Raw genomic sequence first — 25,119 nt, 5'->3', positions numbered from 1 at the left:
AGTGGCAGGAGGACAGAGGGAATTTGTAGCACCCCAGCTGTATGGAGGCAGCAGCCACCCCTGCCCCAGCCACCTTTCCCGCTTGCCCACATCACTGCCAGCCAGCCTCCCTCATTAGGTTTGATCCTTGTAGGACAGGAAGGCAGCCTTTCCCATCTGCCGATCCTCAGGCTGGGTCAATTCCACCATTAGGAATAGCCCAGGACTGTGCTCCCGCCGGCAGTCATTTTGATCATTTACTGCACTGGCAAAACATTTACTGGGGCTGCCTTGAGAGGGGAAAAGCAGGCACATGCCTCATAAAGAGTTTACAACCCCCCTCCTTTTTTTCATTGCAGATTTACCTGCAATCACTCAGGGATCTATCCACAGAACGCTCCTGTTTTCCGGGCCAATACTGTCAAGACAGGCAATCTCTTTGGCTCTGCCTTCCATCCCATCCCAATCATTCACTTTCTGAGCCCATTTGCAAGCCCACAACCTCATCAGGTCTCCTCCCTGCAGCATCATCTTTCAGGCAGAGGCCCTGCACCTAGAAGCAGGCAAGTAATACCAGGATGATGGGCAGGGACATTCTTAATGCCACTTAGAGATTCTGGGAGGTATTTGCCAATTCAATATTTCTTTACTCAGCATGTAGTTAGACTGTGGAACTTCTTGCCACAGGATGTGGTGATAGCATCTGGTTTAGATGCCTTTAGAAGGGGATCGGACAATTTTTTGGAGGAAAAGTCCATCACGGGTGTTACAAGCCATGATGTGTAATGTGCAACCTCCTGATTTTAAAAGTGGGCTATATCAGAATGCTAGATGCAAGGGAGGGCACCAGGCTACAGGTCTCTTGCTGTCTTGTGTGGCTCCCTGAGGTATCTTGTGGGCCATCATGAGACACAGGAAGCTGGACTAGATGGGCCTTTGGCCTGATCCAGCAGGGCTCTTCAGATGCTCTTAAATATGAACTTAGAGGAAAAGGGAAGGTTAATCTAGACACGACTCTTTTGCAAGTCTGTCATGGTAGTGAGGAGGGTTCTACACACTCATTGCTATACTTAATTATATTCCTATTTTCATTATTACTCTACCTTTCCTTCATGACACATGGTCCCCCCATTTTATCTATGCAAGGTTGGTATGTGAGGTAGGTATGCTGTGAGGGAAACTGGTCAAAGATGACCCTGTGAGGGCCACACCAGATATGACATGGGGGGTTCTGTGACTGGAACTCTCAAATCTTTTGTGAGAAGCAGCAGTCTTATCTCTGCCCCAGAGACTATACAGTCTAAAACTGCTGCTTGGAAAGAGCTGGTGAGACTTCAAACACATTTAGGAGCATCACTTCGTTGTTTTCTGTCCTTCCAGTTTGCCTCAAAAGAACTGACCAAATGCCATGATGACCCCCCCCCCCCAGGTCACGGAGACAGCCAGCAGCGAAGGCGCAGGTGGAACCCTGTTCTTGAGGGGATCAGTCAGTCAGCAACTGCCTTGAAGTGACTCTTCGCTTCTTTTCCCCAGATGAGTCTCACTCCATCTTTGGTCGTGAGGCATTCTGGAACAGTTTTCAAAATGCAGATTTGCCCGCCACCTTCTCCTGACCTGTATCTATAATATATGTGGAGATTGGAATAACAGCAGTTCCCTTCGTTCTTCTCTGACACAGCATGAAAAATTAAGAAGCAAGAATTGTGTGTTCACATTCACACACATCTTCATGCCTGCAGTCTGTGCGCAGTCCATTCTCTGTCTTGTTGCTCCCCAGCTGAGTCCAGCTGATTGAGCTCTTTGCAGACTCAGACTCCCGAAGTGAGAGAAGTCTGGTGCACACATCCCAGAAACAGTTGGCTGCTGGGAAAGAGACTGCATGCTCCCTCCTTGGCACCCCCAGGCATGGGCAAGCACAGGTGACTTGGCCGTGCAGGTGGTCTTAATAAGCATTCACAGGTTGGCTCTGAGACTTTGGGGCCAAGGCCCTCTCGTGCAGAGGGAGGGGTCTCTCCTGCTGCCTCTGTTGGTGATCCAGGCAGTGTGAGAACGGGGAGGCCGAAGGGGCAGGATGCCGGTGTCAGCTTGTTATCTTGGAATCTTCTACTTTTCTGTGCTGGAATTAATGTCTTGTTTTCAGAACGTGTCACCAAGCAAGTCTGTGATCCCTTTTTAAAAGAACACAGAGTGGTGGAGGAAATTTCCCTGCCAGCATCCCCTTCTTATGGCAGATGACATCAGAAGAGGCTGCTGGGTCAGACCAAAAAGGGTCTAGGGGCCTCCTGCCAACAGCAGCCAGTTGGGGGTTTCCAGGGTGTTCATGAGTCACACAGGAGAGTCTCAGCTGCTCCCATTTTTGACACTCATTGGCACGCATCCTGCCCTCTGATCAGATCCCGGAGAGCCCATCTGGCTGTTTTCAATACAGGAGTGTGTGCAATACAGGAGTGAACGGACATGTATGCATGTGTGTGTACTTGCCTACTGAGGGTTTCATTGCACACATTTGATAATTATCTGGTACGTGAAGTCCGCTTCTGTCTGTCCTGAATCTATTGCCAGTCTGTTTCATTGCATGACCCTGAGCTTTCGTATTAGGAGAGAGGAGAAATCTCTCTCTCCACTCTATATGCATGATTTTATTGACCTCCACCATGCCTCCCAGTCATCTTTTTTCTATACTGTACTAAAAAGCCCCCAACCCTTAGTCTTTCCTTGAAAGAAAGGGGCTCCAGCCCCTTGATCATTTGGGTTGCCAGTTGTGGGCATGTGGACTGGTGCAGTGATGTAGAAAGAATGGGGGGCAGTTTGAAACCCCCCCCCCCCGGATTGATTGGCAACTGGCAGCTTCAGTGCCTCAGCTCCTTTTATGGTCAATGAATCCTCATTTGGGGAGTTTGCTGCCAGCCCAGTGTTCTGCAGAGGGGATTAGTTAACATCAGTCAAGAATTATGCTTTCTATTTACCTGTCTGAAATTTCCATTACTTTTCCTGTTCTGTATATTGAAACATACATCAGCTGTTCATTAAAGCATAATCTCCAAATTATACCGTCTCTGTGCAAACAAGGTTACGTTGGCTGCTTGCATTTGAATGAAGCAATAGCAGGGAGAGCCTTTGGCAGCGACTTTCAGAAAGAGGCGCTTTCCCAAACTCTCCATATGCTTGGCAGATCCTGCCCCGTCCGTCAGGGGAGATACAGCCTCGAAGCAGGAATTGCAAGCCCTGTGATGAGACAGAATGCTAATCTGTGGGGGAAACCCAGAATTTAGCTTCCAACACTACATTTACATCTTGGCAGCTGTGAGTTCGGCCTTGTACGTGTACGGCTTGGAAAGTGCTTTTTTCCTTGCCTTCTCTCAGGAAATAAAGAGCAAACCTGGAATGCAGGAGCTCAAGAAAATCTTGGAATGATGCTGCCATCAGAGCTATCAGGGTTGCCAAACCCATTGCGGGGCTCTCAGCAGGTTGCAGTGGACTCCAACGACCACTGTAGAGAGAGTCTCCAGATTCTCTTCAGTGGATGAGATTCCACAGTGCCCAAGTATAGCAGACTCTTGGATGAAATTTAGGGAGTCCACCTGGGCACCCAGGACAACGGGTGATTCAATTGGCCAGGGTCACCAATGTAACCAGTCCATGATGCATGCTCCCTACTTCCAACTGGCTTCATCTGCCCTCAGTGACATCATCACATAACCAGAACTGATTGGCTACCTGGTGCTGTGATGTCACTGTATTTACAATGTGATCTCCAATTGGGTGGAATCATAGAGAATGAGGAAGAAACTTAATCCAGGGGGACGATGGCTCTAAATCACCAGCATGTTTGGTATGAACAAAGATGAATGATTGCAAAGGTCAAGGGAAGGAATAGGGGGAACATTTGGACCCCCCAAGATAAAACACATCTTTGACAGTGACAATCAGCACAGATGCATTTGGTGAAGACTTAGCAGCCATCACCTTAGAAGAGGCATTTTCTGTCCTTGCAGGAGCCTGTAGGATGGAGGGGTCTTTGGAGTGGACCCAGGAGGGGGCTGTTAGCTGAAGAGAACAGTATTCCAGTAATTCATGGGAAAATCTTGCAAAGCCTTCTGGTCTGCATACGTAACTTGAGCAGAAACACAAAGATGGTCAGTTTGATAATGTGTGCGCAGGAGGACGGGGCTACGGGACCAGTTTCATTTGTGATTTGACCTGGAACCTCTGATTTTCTAAGTAGTTTTGGGTTGATACAGAAATCTTGTAACTTAGAACTTATTTGTCCGGCTTCGCCTTTTTGCCATCACAATTCAACTTCTCCCTGTATCAATAGCAAGACCGAAACATGGAATAAGTCTTTTAAGTTAGGTTTCAGTGCTCCCTTGAGCTCCCTTCAGGGAACTGTCCAGATTATTCCTGTATATTTATGTTCAAAACATTCTCGCCAGCAAACGGCCCCTGGTCTGCCTCCCACCTCCCAGCACCTCATCAGTCATGGCATCAGTACGAATGGACCTCCTGCTCAGCAGGATGGAATCATCGTGTTCCTGCACAGAACATCTCTGCCAAAATCCACATAGCCGGCTGTTATCCCCTCATGGCCACTCTGGTGTAAAGTGGTCCCTGCTTTGCACTTTCTGAAAAGAATTAAACTAGAAAAATCTCCTCCATTCCCCCCTTTAATAAAAAGAAGGGCTTTATTCGACCCTGGTGGCTTGTGTCAGTTACTGCATCCTTTGCTTTATGGTAGCCTGCGAGTGCTGCTCTTGGCTGGTGGAGGCCACATTCGCAGGCTTTGTGCCTATTTTGGAAAGCAACTCTTTGTGATGCTCTGTGCGGAGGATGGTGCAGGAGGCACGTGACGGAATTGTCCAGCTCTCCGGCTGCCAAGCACTCTGAAGGCCACAGCCTGTTGCAGGTAGAGGGTTGTTGCCTGGAGGGAAATGTTAGCAGAAAGAGAGGGAGGGAGGGAGGCAGGCTCCTGCTATACCTGGCTGTTCAGTATCCTCCTGGGCCCACTCTCTGCTTTTGATTGGACAGTTTTCCTGGGGAAAGGACTTTCAATAATGCATGAAGTTTCCATGCAGTTCAAGGCCGGTCTGCTTGTTTAACAGGCCTCGTGACGCGTCATCATCTGATGAACATGCTGGTTATATATTATGTATCTCCCATCTTGGTGCCAGATTTTTGAAGAGAGTACCTGTGCACGTGACGGAGGCTGCTTGCCGTGTGTGTGGTTCAGGTCACGCTTGCGTTGCCAACGTCTGGTGCAGTACTCAGCTCTCCCCCCTCCTCACACCGCGATGTTTCCTGCAGCGCAACTGGGTAGCAGAGAGGTGATTCCAATGGCCGCTTCTGGTGATGATTGAGGGACACAATGGAGGGAGGGGGAGCTGTGATCTCAGAAGGCCCCCCCCCATTTGGGGAGGTTGAGGGTGCTGTGGGGTGGGCACTTGATTTCAGCACCAGTTGCTTACGGTCCGCTGCTTGGAGATGTGCCGGAATGTCATAGCAGAGACTGCTTCTCCTTCAAAGAGAACCGGCACACTGGTGCGCCACCCTCAAGTCTACACCATCTATCAGAAAGGGAATTTCTCTGGAGCTCTCAAGGAAAATGGTGTGGTGGTCACCTCTGGCTACCAGGGGGACAGCCTAGGCTAGCTCTGGCTTGGCCTGAGGGGGTCCAGTGACTCGCTGTGGGATTGGAGCAGGCTGGGCCACTCCTGAGGATAAATGCAGTTTAACTCTTGGAAGTCCTTGCTGGGGTTCCTCTGCCTTTGTGCCTGCCTTCTGCCACCCCCTTCTTCTGATGCCGGTAGACTCCTTCACCGCATGGAACCTGTTGGCCTTTAAGGTGCCTTTATTCTCTGTGGATAGAGAAGTGGCCCAGGCTCATTCCAGGTCTTCTCTCTGGGCAAGAGAATTCACTCCCGCCTGGTAGTCAAACTGCCTTTGGAGAGATTAATTATGCTCAGATTGGCAGCACTCAGTGTGCCACAGCAAGTGAGGAGAGGAATAGAGGACTAGGCGCCCCCAAAGCCCTACTGAGTTATGGAACTGATTTTGGGAAAGACGGCCTTTGGTGCAAGGGTAAGGGTTAGGCAATCTCTTTACTTAAGGTCCTTTTTCTCCTTGCTCCTTTTCAAAGAGTCAATAAAGTATTCTCTTTGGACATAATTATGCATTTCAATATTGTTGGGCAGCTGCTCTATCACCCTTTGTTAGCTGGTTGCACAGAAGTGGATAACTCCATTAACTCTGATGTGAGCCCATTTCCCGGTGGGGCATTCTTTGGGGGGGGGGGTTACTTTTCTCCAAATTACATAGATCCAATTCAGCTGCCAGCAGAGTTTTCCTTGCCAGAGAGTGGCTTGGTGTGGATGGTCCAGGCAGGATGCTGGGGTGACCAGAGACTTGACTCCCATAAGCTGGGACCTGAGAACCTAAGGGCAGCTTCACATGCCTGCAACACTGGTGATACACCAGTGGCATTACACCACATCATCCAAAGTGCAAAATGCTTCTCTGGATGGCTGGCGATTTCTCCCTCTGCCTCCCCCCTTCCAAAATGGTTGCTCTGGTTCCCAGTGAGCAGTGAACTCAGGTTGACTGATTTCCCTGATCAATACCTGTCGGTAGACAAGCACGATCATTGCCTGCAGTGGTCAGGTTGGATCCATTTCTCTGCTCCTGAATGAGGAGAGGTGTACTTTAGGGGCCCCAGTGGGATCAATGTGGAAGCCACTGAGCTGTTTTCCAAACTTCAAGAGGAAGATAAAGGGTAATGGATGCCGGAGGACGGGTTGCCCAAGCCACGCACAAGTTTCCATGTTTCTTTTACTGTCCCTCTGGGTTACTGACTGATTAGTGCCTGGTGGGTCTCAGAGGAGAGGCACTTGGGCAAGGTCACACATAGGTGCAACTCCAGCTGATAATCAGTTCTTTCTGTGTGTGTGTGTGTGTGTGGACATTGCTCATCATGGGTCCAACATGGTCCATGGTGGAGCTTGAATTACTCACCTCTTCTCCCATTACCATGAGTGCTTTTGAGTACAAAAGACCTGGGTTCAAGTCCTGCTTGCTGGGAAGGGATAAGGTCCATTTGGGTGAATGTCCTGTTTCCAACCAGTGCATGAAGAGGGCTGCCTCCCTGGTTATTTGTGCCTCATCTCTGTTACTCAGTGTCATGTTGCCTCTGCCCACGGAGGTTTCATGGCTTACATAATCTTCCCACCTGGCCTGCCTCACAGCACTGTTGCTTTTGATTCAAAATGTGTCATAGATCTATTGCCGTCCCACCCAGAATCTGGTGCCCACATGAAATAACTGTGGTTGAGTCTGCAGTGTTTATTTCTCGTGCCGACACTCGCAAGTCTGTGGCAAATCCCTTACGGAAACCTGGAAGTAATTAGGAAAACACGGTCCCGGCGTCTGTTGCAGACGTGGCTGGCATGAGCGAGTGTAACGGGGATGACCTCCAGTCCCCTGTGGAAGGCGGCTTCAGCACAGTCTGTGCAGAGGCACCTGTTAAACGTCCATTAAATATGATGACAGCAAAATAAAGTCAAATTACTGTTCATTATTCCTTTGCTCACATGGCCTCGCTGATGGGGCATTAACGCGGCGCAAGGAGCTTGCCGCACATGAAGGGACACCTGTGAGCCCCTCTGCCAGATGTGGGATGCCAGCCAAGAGCCATTACAGGGGATTGATGGACAAGGCGCTCGCCTCGGAAGGAAGGCCCTTCCGCTAGAGTCGCCGGTTCCCCTGCTCCCATTTTCCGCTCTGCCTGGGCTCCCGAATCTCCACTGACCCCTGTAATGTCTCGTGTAGGCAACGCAGCTGGGCTCGGGCGGTTTTTCCCCTTCGCAGAGCAGCTTCTAAATAGCCGGCCTGTGCTCCCGTTAGAGACGACAAGGTGTTTGCAACTGTTCGACAAATGAGGCGACGCTCCTGCCACAGCCACGGGCCAGCTGCGGTGGGTGGGAGCCTCAGCAGCACAAGCGGTCCCTGTGGGGAGGGGGCATCTTCCCGCAGCTGTGCTGCCGTCTGTCTTTGCAGGGAGGAGGGCAAGAGCTCAGGCAGCAGGTTTGGTCAGGGGAAAGGGATCCACAGGAGTGCTTCTGAAGTGCGCACAGTGGCAGTGCTCTGCTGGCCGCACCTCCTTCATGCACACGCTTATAAAACTTCTCAAGCAGCCAACGAGGTCACAGTAAGAATCTCCAACAGCCAGGTGTAAAGTCATCTCTCATGTGTAAAGGATGTTTCCCAGCAGGGAAACAAACAAAGCTCTGCCCGAAGGAGCCCTCCCAAAATAACAGCCCAGGACCGGCCAAGGCTTAGCAGCAAACGTCTTGTGAGTGGCAGCACTTGTGCTGTTGTCCAGCAGCTCCCGGAGCCACAGAAGACACTGCTCTGGCCGGGAGAACAGAGACGGAGCTGGGCTCATTCCTCAGCTGGCAGGAGGCACTCCAAGGGACCTTCCAAGAGGTTAGGCAGCAGAACGTGTGCTGAGGCGTCTTGCGAGATCACTGAAGCGGACAGAAGGCCTCCTCCGTTGCGGCCCCAGATGTGGAGCACCAGTCCAAGGAGGCTGTCCTGGCACCCAGCTTGTCGTGTTGGCATCAGGAGGAGGCCTTTCACTTGCCCAGGCCGCCCAGTAGATCAGGCAGCTGGATTGCAACTGGTCAAGTTCTTTGCCCTTCCCATTTCTACTGTGGGTGTTGGGAGGGCTCCTTTGGGCAGAGCTCTTTGTCTGTTGCCTGCTCCATTTTCTTTTATCAGCTCAGGTCCTGTTGGCTGCTTTGCAACAGCCAATGGCCAAAACAAAGGAGTGGCATTGAACAACTGCAAATGTGTTAACCTTGGTTGCTCTGGGGATGCAATTGGGGGGGGGGCAGTGCAGCATTATGAGCTTGACTTGGGGGGTGCAGAGAACATCTTGGATACTTATGGAAGAAGCAGTTGCCCTGGGGTGAGTGGGCTGAGTGCCAGGCAGGCAAGGGAGAGCTTTTCCAAAGACCCGCGGCCCCTCCAGCATTTTGCTTCCTCTGTTTCCCGCCGGCTCCTCCTGCCTCCGTTCAGGCTGCCAAAGCAAAGGCAGAGAGCAGCACATATTTAACAGCTATTTACATTCAACAAAGTCTCTGTGTGGCTCTGTTTTCTTCTCAAATACTGTAATTCCTCCAGGCATCTGGCTGGTGTGACTTGGAAGCAAGCTGGAGAAAGCACGACAGAGGGGAAGACGCCACATTTGGCACGTGGCCACCGCAGTCCTAAAGCCTCGCTCAGTTACAGCCATGTGCTGCAGGCCCACTTCACAAGCAACCTCTGGCCTGAGGTTGGACCCCTTCCCTATTGCCTTTCTCCAGCTGGGACCGATGCACTTCCGGGCAACTGGTGAGGACACGGCCCCTCCCTTGTCTGTGTTGATCTGGCTTCCGCTTTGCAATGGAAGCTCTGGAAAGTGGGAAAGGACCAAGAAGCCATGTTGTTCTGCCACCTGCTTGCTTTGATTGATAGCATGGTTGTGACAAGCCCCTCCCCAAGAAAACTTGCTACTCTGATCAAAACTCCCCAGAATTCTCTTCAAAATCCTCAGATGCCTTTCTGGATGCGGAACCCAAACTACCATTCAGATGCGCTTGAGTCAAAATTTTAGCAGCTCCCAACTTCTGCCCCAGGGCACATCCCCTGCCAGAGAGGAGGGTGGGGCCTTTCGCACACAAGCTGCAGCCCCCAGCCTGGGCTTGGAAACAAAAACGGCCCAATTCCTAGGACCACTGTTGCAAAATCAGGACCGCATCACACCTGAATTCTGATTCTTCTTGCCGCTCAGCTCAATGGCTGAGAGCATCTGTCCAATCAAGACATATCTGGGAAAACATGAAATGTGAAATGGATTTTGGAATTCAGGATCACCGTCGCCCAGTGCAAGCCAGTCCTGTCGCTTCTCGAGCCTCCCCAGATGGCGTGAAACTCTCCCTGTGCTGCCCAGTTGCTCAAGACTTCAGGTTGGCAACAGAGCTGCGTGTTGCCTGCGCCTGAGCCCGGTTGTGACTCCTCCACCCTCCTTTGCTCCCACCACCTCTCTCCCTGACTCTGGGGTCCTTTGTGGGTCAAGAGCTGTGGGAAGTTCTCTCCCAGAATGCCGCTTTCCTGGGAAGCAAGCAGGCAGACAAAGCCAGGCCCAGGAGGGCAGATGAGACACCAGGCCCAAAGCAGGCAGGCAGGAGGGAACACTTGGCAAAGTCTTCAGTGCACTTCTTGGCCTCCGCTGCCTGCTTGCCATTGTCGTTCCACACACCAAGCCATCGCAATTACCCATGATTACTTGCAGGCTTTGGTCCAGAGACTATCTATACCTGATGCCCCTAATGAAATTTCCATGACGGAACACGACGCCTGTTTTGTAAACAGCCCCATCAGCAACTCACAGGGTTTGTTTGCTGCTTGATTTCATGCGGGCGGGGGGGGGGGAGTGTCCCCACAGTGATGCAGGTCCTAGAAAGTGTGATATGGCAATGAAGAGATGGGCTTCGCGCATGACCAGAGTGCCCTTTCCTCACCACTGAGTGACTGCAATCAGCACCCCACATGTTGGAGAGTAGAAGCCAAGAGTCTGAGCTCCTTTCATTCTGCAACTTGAGCATGGAGGTCAAAACATTTCCTCAGCCCAAGGAGGGTCAGGTCATCAAGCAGTTTCAGAGGAATGACACGTGTGCCCAGACACTTTCTTCCCCTTTCTCCAGCTCCCGTAAATCTCTTAAGCGGAGCTGCTCCAGGGATGCTGCACCAAGCACTTAAGAGCTTTGACTTGTACGTTTCTTCCCCCTCACCTTAAAAGCCTGTGATTTTTGCTTCATCTTGAGCTTTGTACAGCTGCATTGTGTGGCTGAGCTGCTTGTCAGCAGCCAGCTGTGGACCCAGGGGAAGGAGACGATGGCCCATCCAGTTCGAACAGCAGGCTCAGGCACTCCCAGCAGCTTCCCAGAGCCAGAAATGCCAGGAAGAGCAAGAGCAAGTTCATCCACCAAGCAGAAAGGAAATGGGATTTTAAAAAAATGTTGCATGTGATTTACTTGTTGCACCCAGACCTGCCTCTCAGCCTCAGCGGTTTACAGCGGAAGCAAATTAATAACAACTGACAAGGAAAACCATTTTAAGTTGTGACATAATAAACCCAGCAAACTTGTTAGCCAAGAAGCTAGCAAAAAACTGGTTATAGAAGGACAATCCTCAGCAGAAAGAACAACCTGCTTAAGCTAATCTCCAAAGCAAAAAAGGACAGTTTTCACTCTCCTGAGAACTGAGCCAGCCCAGCTACCAGTGGGAAGGAGTTCCAAAGGTCGTTGGACTACTTCTTGTGGAGGACAACCTCATGTTTGCAGTTGATGGGGCCTGGAGCAGGTCTTTCCTGGCAGACCTTTGCCTGAGCTCCCTCTCCCATGAGTCTCTGCTCCCTGCAGTGGTGCTGTTAAGGGATCTGGCAGTGGGGGGGGGGGGGGAACAAAAATGTTCCCCTGAGTGCCCCTGGGGGCCAGATTGTAAGAGCAGCCCCTGGGGTGCACGGGGGCAGCCTCTCTGCACCTCAGACCTCCTCCCAGATGTCTGCCTGCCTCAGGATCCGCTGTCAGGCGGTGCGGGTTGGCATCCCCTCAAGGCATGGCACCCAGGGCCGTGTACCCCCCACCCTTCTTAGCTGTACCACTGGCTCCCTTGAAAAGATTCATTCCACACCCCACCCCAGGGTCCTCTGGCTTCTGAATGATGAACCAACCCACACCGCACACACACCACAGGATGTAGCGATGGCATCTGGCCTAGATGCTTTTAAAAGAGGATTGGACAGATTTCTGGAAGAAAAGTCCATTACAGATCACAAGCTGGGATGTGTATGTGCAGCCTCCTGGTTCTGGAAGTCAGCCACCTCAGGATGCCAGGAGCAAGAGAGTGACCACGGGATGCCAGGATCTTGTGTGCTCCCTGGGGCGTTTGGGGGCCACTCTGAGATCAAGGGAGCTGGACCAGGTGGACCCTTGGTCTGAACCAGTGGAGCTCTTCTTACGGCCCTATCACTGCATGAGGGTCCCTCCCACTGAGGGGCCTGATCACCCCTCACGATGGACGGGTCGGTTTAGTCTGTGAGGGCCTTCTGGGCACTGCAAGTCGGTGAGGCGGTCTGTGCTTCCTGTGGTCTGTTTTGAGGGGCTTCTGCCTGGCTGCAGGGGGAGCCAAGCGCGGCCGGTTCCTTCTGTCTGACGTGTGCCGGGAAGATGTTGTCGCTCAGCTGTAAATGCCATCCAGGCCACTCCGGGACGGCTGCAGGGAGCGGCTTCTCCCCACAGGCTTCTGAGATTTGCCAGCGTCCCTTTAATTAGTGCAGGTTTGCGAAAGTGCTTTGAAATACTCAGATAAAAGCTGCTGCGTAAATGCCAAGGATTCTTCTTCTTCTTCCCCTTTGAAACTGGCCCTTGGCAGTTGTGTGCTGGGAGCTCCCTTCAAGAGGGGTCTCTTTTTATCATGTCCAGGTAGCAATCAGGGGAGGGAAAGAAGTGCAGGAGTGAGAGCCGCTGGGCTGCAGCTCCCCTGCGCACTGAAATGAGGTCACAATGGATACGGTTGTACAGAAGGCTGCGTGGTGTTGCAGAACATTCACAAGCTTGACTTACGGGGGGGGGGAGCAGTTGTGTGAGGGAAGTGGAGTGATGTGTTTGGCTGGGTGTGATGAACAGATGTGGTCAGGGCCAAGAGAGGGGGGGAGCCAAGAACCCTTCCATGGAAGTGGCTGCAGCTGCCCATCATCCATTGTGGTCTTGGTTCCTGATAAACCAGAGGTTGTGGGAGGGAAAATTGGTATGTGCCTGTGTGTGCACACACATGTGTAGACCCCTCCCCCCACTGCTCCAGGGCGCAGGCATCATCAAGTACATCATGTCCTCTCTCTCCTGCTTTATCTCAATTTTGCACGAACACCACAGTGCAAGGCTGGAGCGCGGGAGTGTTGGCTCATCGCTCATCAGAGTTGTGCTTTCTCCAGGCAGGGAGCCTTTAATCCACTGATTGTATCTTGGTACACTCTGTAGGAATTGCTTTAAAAAAAGAATGACATGCAGCCATTTGCGCTGGAGTCCAGCCCTTTCAAGACGAGGCCCCTGCGCCACTTGGCTGCGGCTTGGTGATTGCCACTCAAATGGGCACATGCCCGTCTCCTGTTCTCCTTTGGCGACATCTCTTTGTAAGTCAGATTCAAAAGGGGGGGCTGTTCCCCCTCCTCCCCTTCCACCCTTTCTGAAGGCTTGTATAAAGCTCTAATTATAGTGGCACGTTTAACAAAAGGAAGAAAGAAAAGGATTATGACATCTCGGGGAACAAGCTGCAGTCAAATAGGAAACATGATGTGGCTGAGAATGGTGGGGTTGGCAGGAGCTGGGTGTTGGCCCCCCTGCTGCCAAAGAGCACCTCTTTCTGTTCACGGAGTGCCTTCTGTACCCTTGGATGCACGTTCAAATGGGCCCTTGATAAAAGGACTTCCTTTCATGTCATCAGAAAGGCTTCCTGTCTCAGCTGCTAATTACTGCTCTTGAGCCAGATCCTGGCTGGGTTGGGGGCTGGAATCCAGCAGCGCAGTTCTGTCCGAGGCCTTTGGGGCAATTCTGGCTCTCTTGGGACCTCCCAGGCACTGGTCCTGGGATCAGGGAAAAGGGCAGGGCAGGCAAGGCATTCTGATTCAGCCCCCACCCAGTGGCTGCTCCGGCTCAGCTCAGCTCAGACCTGCCCCTGCCCCAAGGATCTCACAGTGCAAAGGACACCGAACTGGCCAGAGGGATATATTCGTTGGGAAGGGAGGAATGGAGTCCAGGTTGGCTGTGGGTTCAAATGGAGTTTGGTTGGGTGCTTGTTTGGGAGAGGAAACTTTGGGAGCGTAAGAAGGGGCTCTTCAAATCTCTGCAGTACCGGTGTTTATTAGGAAATCAATGTGCGTAGTCATTTGCTCTCCTTATTTAGCAGATGCTGTCATTCCACAAACACTGAAATCCCTACCAGTGACTGAACAAAGAAGACGATGCAGGCAAGACTGACCCTCCCCAGCTTTGTATCCTCCAGTGCCTTTGTTGTGTGCTGCAAGGTGGTGGTTGCTATCTCACAACTGCCCACGAGAGAGACCCCGTTTCCTACTGAGCTGGAAGAAGGAGCATTGTAGCGATTGACTGACATGCCTTATATCCAACACCCCAGAGAGAGAGGAAAATAATTAAGGACTTGGTGGTTTTGTTGTATTTCTAACCCAACAGAGACCCAGAGGCGTCGGCTGGGAGAATATTGTTTGGAAGCTGGAGTACGATCAGCTGATGGAAAGAAATCTGTACTCGAGGAAAGTGTTGGGAGCTTAGAAATAGGTTGGGGGGGGGGAGCTGAGGCTTGTCAGGTTGCAAATCCCGCCCCGAAGCCATATTAGAGTCCAAAGGATCAAAATAGCACATTTGGCTCAGCGTACAACATAGCCAGAGACAGTCTTCTAAAGGTGGTTGCAAGAAATACTGAAACGGTGCATTGGTGGAACCTTGATTCTGAACTCAAAAATCACAGTATGAAGCCCTGAGGTGGCAAGACTGGGCAGAAAGGCCGTATGACCACTTGCCAGTCCTGTCCAACCCTCCGTTACTGCCAATGCAGCCACGCTGATGGAGCACACACTGCGTCCAATGTTGGGGGGCAGAGGAATTGGGAGCCTTGCCCCCCCCAAAAGGAAAAAAAAAATATTTTCTGCTTACCTCTGCCTAGGCCTCCTTGTGGCTTCTGAGTGACCTCAGACATATGCCAGCTATACAGCTGGTGTAGATCCATGGAGAGAAAAGGGGCTGGGTGGGATAGGATCCTTGTGCATGCTGGAGCTGCCAAGATCCTACCCCTCCCCCCTCCCCACCCACGACACTCTCCTGATGCAAACTTACCAGCACTGGCAAACCCTCTGGGAGCCGCTGCTACGTGTGCCACATCTCTGACTGTTTATGGCAGCAGCCGCCCAGCTTTTGCACCATTGTAAAGGGCCTTGTGCTGATGGAGTGCGAGTTCTGGCAGCTCAAGGACCCAACAGAACTAGGGCCCAAAAGGACCCCTCTCCACCAGTTTACAAGACACAGCGGTTCCATTGGAGCACACACTGCATCCTACAGTGGCTGGCTGGGGGTGACCAAATGGCCCAGCAGAGATTTTTTTTCCTTATCTTTCCATAAGATGCCTGGTTCCCAATGAGTTTCCTTGGACCTTCTCCAGCTGCTTAGTTGGGATAAGTCCAAGGAGCTGTGAAAACAGGGATAGGACTGTGGTGTGCGCAACTGCTGCTGAAATCCCCCCCTCTCACTCCCATACTACTGCCCGCTTGGTTTGCTCCCTACTCTGATCCTCCCCCAAGGCGCCCATGATCGGCCTCCACCATCGCCTGCTCCAGTGTGGCCTGGAGGAGCCGTTGCCGTGAATGCGGAACCTCCAGCCGTTTGCACTAGTGTCCTGCAGAGCACAACAGCAGCGCACCTTTAGCAACCCCAGATTGGGGCTTGTAGTGCTGGATCATGAGATTTGCCACCATAAGTCTCCAGTATGGCTGCAAGAGAAATAGATCTTGGGATTCTGTGGAAGATTCTTTGGAAGATCTTGGGATTCTGTGGAAGAAACAGGTTCCTGTCCTGGTCCAGTGAGGCATGAAGCCCATGTGGTGTGATGAGTAACCATGGGGTTACTCTGAGGGGCATGGACAGCTAGGGGAAGATCAGTTGGGCAGCAGGGGAGTGTGGGCAGCAAGAACATGTAGCCGTGCACCATGAGAAGCAGGCACCAGGTCTTTCAGGGAGAAGGATGCAGAGGTCAAAGGACCAGGGACAGCTCTGAGGTGGCAGAGACATTTGTTCAAGAAGCACCAAGCTCTTCAGGGATTCAGAGAGCTTGGTGGACAGTGATTGGTCCCTGAGTTCAGCTGATTAGAGGCTCAAGACAGGTCTGGCACTGCTCTCGGAGCCCAGAACTCTGCCTCTCAGCTTTGCCATGGAAACAGAGCACAGAGCACAGCAGGAAGAAGTGGGGAGGAGGGCCCAGGGTCTGGGTGGTGGGAGACCCTGTTCCAGACCCCTCTGTGCCTTGCACTGCATCCTGTGGCATGCAGGAGAATCCTTGTATGCTGCCAACTTGACTTGCGTGGCCTCTCTGACATGGTCCAAATGTCTGCTCCGCTCCTCCCAGTCTGTGGACTGGGGTTGAGAAACGCAGTTTGCTCCTTCTTTCCTCCCCCCCCCTTCTTGCTCCAGGAGGGTGCTGTGTGGCTCCAAAGTTTGCTGTTTTCTTTTGTAAACATTCAGGAAGAGAAAAAGGAGGGCTGAGCTCTCCCCCTCCATGCCGGTATTTCTATCCAAACTTGGGGAGCTCTGCCTGCAAATAATTCAGCAGATAACAAAGTGTGGTGTGGTGGGGGTGTGGGAGAGAAGATGAACCAAAGAGGAAGGATCAGCAGCAGCATCTGGATTCCCGGAAGCCTCATGGCACAGTTCTGATGATCCCGCTTTGATGTTGGCATCCAGGCAGGTTTCCACCAGCTTGATCTCCTCATCAGTGCAGAGTCTGTTGTGACAAGCAGCAAGGTTGAAAGGGAGCAAGACCCCCAGAGGCAAAAAGACTAGGCTGTCCCCTGGCTTCCTCTGCCCCACTGAGAGTGGCTATGCTCCACATCTGAGGACGGAACAAGCGGTTGGAGAGGAGCCTTTCTGATGTTCTCTCTCCCACGCCTCTCTTGGAGGCAGCAGACTGCAGGACTGAGCACCAGACAGATTGAGGTGCGCAGCAAAGGAGCAAAGCGGCTCCAAGTCTCAAAGCAGAATGTGTAGGACCCTCAGTTAGGACCATGATGGAAGGGGCCTCAAGGACAATGAATCCTCCCACCCAAGAATTGTGGGACTTTTAAATAGAGAACATTAAACTCTTCAGAGGGCTCCACAGACTCTTTGGGACCAAAGCAAAATGCATCAGCATTTTTCCAGCTGGACAGACCGTGTGCTCTTGCTCCTTTTACATCACCTCTTTTGCTCTGCTGAAGTCCTCACCTGAAACACAACACAGACACTCACTTCTCTGTTGCCCCAGATTTCACCCTGCACTGTCTACACAATTCCAGGTTGGCCTTCTCAGCAGTGACCCCTAGAAACTTGATTTTTTAAGCAATGAAATCTGATGTTCTCGGGATCAACGTCTCATTCTCTGGTCTTTCTGCATTTGCACAGAACTGTGGCACACACACAGCCCTGATTCCAACACTGCCATGGTGGCTTTGTACAGACTTTGCTGTTGTGCCATTAATGGCAGACAGACACGAAGCCATTGCACCCTCTCCACTGTACCACGCATGCTGTAAGACGTGTGTTACATATATACACACACATGGGGGAAATCTGTGGTGTGTGCAGGGACCAAGCGCAGTAGCTCAGGCACAGCTCAGTGGATGGTTTGGAATGAGGAGGGAGGAGAGGCTAAAAGTCCAACAACAGACAGTTTTTTTATGGTGGAAATAAGAGCTCAAGAACTGGGAGTCTCTTTGTTACTACAAATGGCAAAGAACCAAATACAATGACGGAGAATGTCTTGCACTGCTGAGGCGGGCAGACACATTCCCTCTCTGATCATCATCCCTCCTCTAATTCTCCAGTGGCTTCAGTTTGCAAGTTAATCATAATCCGGTCTAAGATGTGACCCACAAGAAATAAGCAATGGGAAGTCACAGAACCATCTGCAGCAGGTGCTCCAGATGCAACTTCAAGCACTGGCTTCCAGCAGGAGCTGAACTGCTGCTCTGGAAGGTCCGATTCCACTAACTCGCCAAAGCTGGATCACTTCTAAGTCTGGTGAAACAGCATCGCTCTCAAGGTCATGTTTGGAGGCCGGGGTGTAGTTCTGGGACTGCTGTGGCTCTAACAAATTGGAGCAGGTTCAACGACGAGCAAAGAGGGTGACGTGGGGTGAAGGGGCAGATCATCTATAAGGAAAGGTTTTGAGGAACTGGGTGTGTCCAGCCTAGAGACACGGAGATAAGAAGCCAGGTCCCCCTAACTGTGTGTACTCAGAAGTCCCATCTATTCCAACTGGGCTGACCTCCAAGTGAGTATGTTTAAGATGGCACTTGAAGGGAGATATGCTGGCAGTTTCCAATATTTTGCTCTCAAAATGCTTAAAAAACAACAACGTGAGAGCATCATTATTTACTCTTTCTGCTGTGAATCAGGCAGGAAAGGATGGTTTTAAACAGCAGTGAAAACAAGCATGTCGGATCATGTATGAATAACCGGTGGAAGGCTTGGAGGCTACATAGGACTGTTCCCATAAAAGAGACGAGTGTTTTGGCAAGTGTTTTGAGGATTGCCATTGTCTGGGCACCATTTTCTCACCAGTCTCAAGGGAGACACATAAATGTTCCTCCTGCAGAGGGTGCAGCACCCCAATCCCTTGAGGTCTTTTATCATAGGACATCCATGCCTAGTCTGGGAGCATGTCACCTGGCCCGGCTCAGGTGGCCAGGAGTTCCCTGGACACAGGGGTCTCCTCGGGAGTCAAGGCCTACTCGGGAGTAAGCCCCGAGTGTCAGCAGGACTGGCGGCCCGTGCAGAACACCTACACAGAAGTAGGGACAGGGAACAGCTGGGAGCAGGAAGACACATGGGCTGGAAGGGTGGGGTTAGGCAGACCTGAGGCAAGCCTGATAAGGGAGCTGGAAGGGTAAGAGGGAGGTCACTCCTCTCCAGAGGGGTGGAAGGCCAGAGGGAAGCCGGTGGGAGAAGGCAACCCAGGCCAAAGAGAAAGGAGAGAGGCCTCCATAGGGAGGGGGCTGCGGTCAGCTCTAGAGGGAGGAGGCTGGGACAGAGACCTCCCTGACCCAGGGCCTGCCCAGATCCAGAGGGCGTACCCTGGAGAACCTTGGTGGTTGAGATGGGCGCTCGACGCCAACTACAGCCCAGGAGAACCTGCGGAAAAGGGAGCCAACACCAAGGGACCGTGGGCTCTCCCAAGGCCAACTAGCCTAACCCCAGCCAGCCAGGGCAGGGTCTTCCAGAACACAGGCACAGTGCCGAGGGGCCCGGGCAGGGAGGCCTGGACTACAAGCTCCAAAGAGCCCAAAGGACCGGGGCCGGAGCTGCGCCAACGGCAGTGACATCAGTCAGCCTAGACGGAAGGGGGTTGTGAAGTAACGAGCCCCCATGAATGTAAAGAGATTGACCCAAATAAACCATCTATGTAAAGCTGCCCTACCTGCTTCCCGCTCGTTTGTTCATCGCCGACCGCCACGCCTAGACTGGGTAAGCCCCTCGCACTCGGAATCGACCCCAGGGCAGGGGTCTCCTCCCGCCATGGACATTTCAGAGCACCAGTAGCATTTTATTTTAAAGCATTTCTTTTTTTTTCAGGACAGAGGATCTTCTGTTTGGGAGGTGGCAGTACCGCAAAGGCCATGTGCCCTGGCCACGAGTCTGCCTCGCGTTCACAAATCACCACCAGTCTGGCCCACCGGAGGTGTTGCACAGAGACCAGATGCCAGCACAGAGAGCAGCACACTGTGGGGAGCTCGACCTCTTATCCCCCCACCCAGCCTTCCATCTGCTGCTTGCTAATTAGCAGAGGCAACTTCCGCCCCGTGTACCGCGGGCCTCTTTAGCCTGGCATCTCTGCTTCTGGCATGACTCTGAACCCTTGCCCTTTCACAAGATGCCTGCTGGGCTGGGCTGCAGTGAGCAGGCGCGTGAGAGGCTTCTGCATCCTTGCCGACCCCTGATGATAATTCAGCATTTTTGCTCCAAAGCATGAAATTTGATTACCGGCTCCTCAGACTTACCAGCATCTGTTATGTCACAGTTGCTAATAAGAGGATGGATTTAAAGCTTGCGGAGACAAACAGAAGCCCACTCCACTTCTGCCAAGGGGTTTGGGAAGAGGCCCAGAGCCTCCAGGATGGTTTTATCCTCTAGCTGTGGGTGTCTCACTCTCAACACTGATGAGGCCCGGCTGGTTGTTGTGGCAGCATGCGGAGGCCTCACCTCCTCATTCAGGCGCCAGAAAAATCACCACTTTGGGGGATGAAACTCTCTCCAAATGTTACACTTCCAAATCCCTGAACACCCCAAAGAGGCAGCTGGTGGGCTGAGCTCTTGCTGTGGTTTCTTGGGTGGCAACCAGGAGAGGAGGCACAAGTGCAGATAACAGGCAATCCAGTGTCTTTATCAACAGCAAGTCTTCTTGCTCCGCCTTAAAGACTCACAGATGCCTTGTGGCGGAAGCTATTGTGGAATGGAGCCCACTTCATCAGAAACTCTGGCAGATATAATAGATGTACAAGAGTGTTGAGGAAAATATAGTACACGGTGGGGCCAAATGGCCCTGAAATGTAAGAGGTACCATCTGTGATCATTCAGCAGGAAGCTGAAAGACACCGAGGCCGTTCGCAGCAGCAGTTGGAAAGGAAAACACAATCATCTTAACTTTGTGGTCTTAATTAACACTTGCAGAGGGAGAGCAAACCTGGGTCTCGGCTGAGCCCCAGAGAAATAGGCTCAAACTTGTGGGCAAGCTCCAATTCAGCAGTTTCATCTCAGAGTCGCCACTGAGACAAATAGTCATTTTCCATATGCTTGCAGAGAAATGGCTTTCTGGGCTTTGAAGGAAACCATCAAATCTTGCAATTATTTACCTCCCAATTTGTGAAACACACACACCCACCCACCCACCCATATATCTGCGGATCTCAAGGGTGAGGGCCCTTGACATTCTCCTTGCCTCTCTGTCTCATTGATGCTTTGTCAGAGTAACTGGGTCCCAAAGGCTGGGGATGGTTTCGGATGGAGCATTGATGCAGACCATTAGGGGCTCAGCCTTCTCTGAATTCTTCCATCTCCCTGCACGAATGTCAGTGATGCTTTCCCCTTGTTTATATCCCTGTGTGTGGCTTTCTGGAGCTGGCAACCAGGCTCCTGGGGGAAGGGGGGAGACAGCCACTGCCGCCTCCTGACGAGTGTCACTGCATGAAATTACAGCATAACGTTTCAGGAGTGGATCTTGCGCAAAGCTTCCTTTCCATTCAGCAAAGGGTGAGGAAGAAAAGCCCTGCTTCGAGGCAGAAAGCTGTTGTTTCCTTTTTTAAATGCAGAAAGCTGGACAACAGCCAAAGAGTTTCAAAAATCAGCAGTGTGCTAGAGAGTGTCAGTGTGGCTTCTCTCGATCAGACCCTCAGTAGCTATGTTTACCGCACTGAACAGGAAACACAGAGCAAGTGCAAGATAATACTTTCTGCCGGGCTGACTGGAAGCATTCTGGAAGCAGCTTTTGGGGCATGGAGCATTTTGCTTCATGTGCAGATGATCTGAGTTAAAAAAAAAAAATCAATGCATATTTCAGCAGATGTCTACTTGACCGTGTCTGCTGCCTCTCAGAACCAAGAGGCCGGGAGTCAATGGAGGCACTCTGTTAATTAGACTATCAATTATGCCTTGCTGGAAAGATTCTACAAGTTACAAAAGTCCCTCCAGGGATAAATGAGTAATAGTTCTGGGAGTTTAGGCTAAGAGTGTCATCATTCTGCACAGGGGGAACTGAGGCTGAGAGTGTGGGATTTGCTCCATGCCACCCAAGTTGCTCAGGGCTGAGGTGGAATGTTATTTCCATGGCACTGTTATTGGGCCTCCCAGCAGCCAAATGTAACCAGTTCAAGTGAAGCTGAGGAGGGATGACGGTGGGATTGATAGCCTGTTTGAAAGACTCACACATTTATTTCAGCCTCAGCTCTTGTGAACCGCAGCACGTTTCACTAAATGCAGGAACTGATGAAGAATGCTAAGGTCAAATTGCTGGAGCACTTTGTACTCACTGGGTGCAGGAGGTGTTCACTCCCAACCATTTCATTTCAGAGTCCCTTTAGTTTGGGGGCTCCCATGCTTTTGGTTTATGGCCCTTTCAGGTTCTCTTCCGTTTGCTTTGGGACCAACTTGCATTCTAATTTGCATTTTTAGTAAACAATTATTTTTTACTACAGTGTTTCTCAGACTGTGGTTTGGGACTCACTAGATGGGTCACAAGCCAATTTCAGGTGGGTTCCCATTCATTTTAATATTTTATTTTTAATATATTAGACTTGATGCTAGACTTGGTGTGTGCGCTAGACTTGAGTAGACTTGGTGTGTGACTGCATTTGGAAAAATGTTACAGACCAGTACTTTTAACAAGCTGCTATGTATATTCTTTTAACAATGATAGTAAATGGGACTTACTCCTGGGTTAGTGTGGGTAGGATTGCAACCTAGGATTGTTAAAATTTTTCCTGCTTGATGATGTCACTTCTGGTCATGACATCACTTCCAGTGGGTCCTGACAGATTCTCATTCTAAAAAGTGGGTCCTGGTGCTAAATGCGTGAGAACCACTGTTTTATCTTTCTTTAGAGCAGTGCAGGGTCTTCCAGCCCATGGGCCAGATTCAGTGCACCAGGAATATCCAGCTGGCTGCGGTGGTGGCAAAGGCTTTCTGTTCCATGCCACGACTTCCTTTCTTCACGCCCATGCCCACTCTTTGAGCCGGGCAGCCATGGCCCCCTGGAAATCAGGACACAGAGTCTTCTGGGGCAACAAGCAGTGAATGTGGCTGCCAGGGTGAGGCTATGTGAGGATCAGGAGGACCTTTGCCTCCTCCATGCCTGGATGGCTATTCCTGGCATGAGGCAGGCCACGGTTCAGACTGCTGGACCAGTGGTTCCCAAACTTTTTAGCACTGGGTTCCGCTTTTTAAAATAACCCACTATTGGGACCCACGATGCACAGGAGCTTCTGCTGCCACAAATGGGATCCTCAGTATGGGCCCCTACTTGTTCCCATCCATACCATTTGTTCCCTGAACCATTCATTGTCGTAGGAATTGAGCCTGCCCAACTGGTGCCATTTATTCTGAAAATAAATCTAATTGAGTGGCTGCTATAGGGAGATGCAGAGGATGTCACGGCATGGTCTTTGCACAAGGATGCTGTGTGACTTTGCCTAGCTGTGCTGTGTGGAAGACAAAGAGTTGGACTAGGTGGATGCTGGGTCTGACCAGGAGAAGCGGTTCCTCCACTCTGATCTTTCCATGGCCTGGCCCTGACTTCTAGAGAGAGAGTGGATTGCTCACCTGGGATACTTTGCAGGCCATTCAGTCTTGCTTAGCAGCCTAAGGTGCACTCTGGGCCTGGTGGCTTTTGATGGTCTGTCTGTCTGGCTGGGGTGTGTGAGTGCAGTGGAGTTGTAGCCCTGTCTCTGGAGATCAAATAAGCCACAGTAGCAGCCGCCTCCAGCCGCAGTAGTCAGGGGCGATCAGCAGGTGGTACTGAAGGCCTCCCGTGGCGCTCGAGTGTCAGCACTGCTTGGCGATGACAGCTGATGGGATCGAGCATCTCTTGTCAGTTTCCACAGTGACATAAGCCAGTCTTAGGCTGGGTCTGTTGAGAGCCCTGGCTGGATAGAAATGCCTTTTCTGAGGGCTTGTTTATCTTGCTACATGCAGGGGCTTATGGAAAGATCAGAATCAGGAGGGGGGCTTTTAATAAGTCAATGCTTTAAAAGCCTCTCCTGCCTTTGAAGGGGCAGCGGAAAGTTTATCTTTTCAGAGGAGATGCAGCCAAAGTGAAGAGAGTTGAGAGAGGGGGTGGATTGGACGTTCCCCGTCCCAGGAAAGGGGTGGCAGGCAGGCAGGCCAGGGAGGAGGCATGTTGAGAAGACAGCGAGAAGCAGTGCCTCATGTCCCTCTGCCTTTGATCGCACGCTTGGATCTCTTTGGACTCCTCGTGCAATCCAGGGGTCTTGTTACCCTGTGATTAACTGTCCCTTTCATTTGGGGCGGATTTTTCCTTATCAAATGCAATTGCTGTTTCCAAAGTACACCTCGCAGCTGCAACATGACCTTACAGGCACAGGGACAATAATGTGGAGCTGGGAGTTATAAACTGAGCCGCAGGTTCTGGGGAAATAGGCAGTGTCCTTTCCCTGATTGCCTCCCTGCCTTCCCACCCCGGCCCCTGCCTCCAAGTCTCTCTGTATTATCTCCCCATAAATTGTTTATGAAAGCTTTTGTTGCCTTCTCAAGGTGAGATGGGGCGATCCGGAAGGCAAACATATAAATCTAACCGGCTCTCGGAGCCAGGAGTAGCGGCGGGGCGGGTGGAAAGCTGGCTCTGAGCATGCCCCTGCGCATATTTTAGAGGCCTCACAATCTCCCCTTGGTATCTCTCTCCTGCCTGATGCACTTTGATGGGAGTTTATATTAACTGGTGTGGCCTGTAAGTCTATTTACAGCAGCCGACGCCTTCGGTGTGTTTGTGCGAGATGCTGCAGCCCGAGATTAGTTAAATTGGAAATAAATTGGTTGTTAAATAAAAAACCTCTCCAGATGTGACAGTGATGAATGAGGGAGGCAAAGGGGATGGAGAGTGGCTGTTCCTCCCTTCACTGCTTGCCGAAAAAAACCCAGCTTGGCTCTTCGGAGTGCCAGGAAAGCATCTTTTTACCTTTTGATCCTACTTCTGGGAAGACTCTGGTTGGGAGGAAGGGAGAGCCTGTGGCAATGGGGAATGAGGCCTGATTGGTTGGATGGCTCTGGCATGCTGCTGCTGGGTCATTTGCCATGGCCACTGTTCAACAGTGCACTAAGACCACGTTGAGGCATCTCCTCTCTCTCTGAGGTGGTGACTAGGTGTTTCCAAACACCCAGTTTCACATTTGGAGGCAGAGTTTCTATGGGCATTGGGGGTGGCACTGCTGCCCCTGGTGCAAACGCACTCTGCATGGTTTCTGTTCTGCTGCCATCTCTGATGCAACCAGCTTCCCGCAGTGATACAGGCCCCCAAACACTGGTTGAGCTGAGATCAGGGCAGCGTGTAAGTGTCAGCACCACGGACAGCGATTCCTCTCCACTGCCTTCAGCACTCAAGGAAAAGCATTATGGTCTATCTTCAGTGCCCATCGGAGTCTCTCTCTCTCTCTCTCAAAAAAGGCCTCTCTCCTGGCAGGTGTTGGAGCAGAAAGCATCACCCTGTCGACTCACTTGTTGCTCCGCCATCCTGAGCATTTGAACATGACGATTGCCCCCTCGCCAGGCGAGCCCTTCCGTTCCT

This window comes from Tiliqua scincoides, chromosome 11, assembly GCF_035046505.1.
Source record: "Tiliqua scincoides isolate rTilSci1 chromosome 11, rTilSci1.hap2, whole genome shotgun sequence".
NCBI lineage: Eukaryota > Metazoa > Chordata > Lepidosauria > Squamata > Scincidae > Tiliqua > Tiliqua scincoides.
Note: the sequence above shows the minus strand (reverse complement) of the source record.